A 496-nucleotide genomic window follows, 5' to 3' on the forward strand; every position below is an offset into this window, starting at 1 on the left:
AAGTGCCCTAAACATTTTTAGTGTAGAATTTTGAGCTCTACAACTTTGTCTATCATGTTTTTGAACGTACAGCGCGTTATTCACGAGTAATTTCGAAAAAACGCTTTTCAGGGGTAGTTTTTTGGCTTTTTCAACCCCCACCCAAACTGGGGGAACCTTAAATATCCGCTATTAGTTTCATACGCCCAAATCACAAATTATTTCAAAAACGGAGCCTGATTAGCAAACATTCGTATGTTAGACCTTCGTTCATTGGACTACTCCGGACTCACTCGACGCCGAGAGCCGTTCGGGGTTTCTCCGCGCATTTGAAAATTCATTCCTCCGCTCCTACTTGAGATTAAGTAATGAAACCGCTGTCATTTATTGCGTATTTAATTCTCTATCGATCGACATCGGTTTCATTCCTTCATCTTAATTAGGGTGGGAGAAATGAATTTTCCAATCGGGAGAGCCCCTCCGGGCTCACTCGACGTCGGAAAGCCGTTCGGGGTTT

The sequence above is a fragment of the Diachasma alloeum genome, unplaced genomic scaffold (genome assembly GCF_001412515.2).
Source record: "Diachasma alloeum isolate Michigan unplaced genomic scaffold, Dall2.0 Dall_scaffold_00946, whole genome shotgun sequence".
In the NCBI taxonomy this organism is placed as follows: domain Eukaryota; kingdom Metazoa; phylum Arthropoda; class Insecta; order Hymenoptera; family Braconidae; genus Diachasma; species Diachasma alloeum.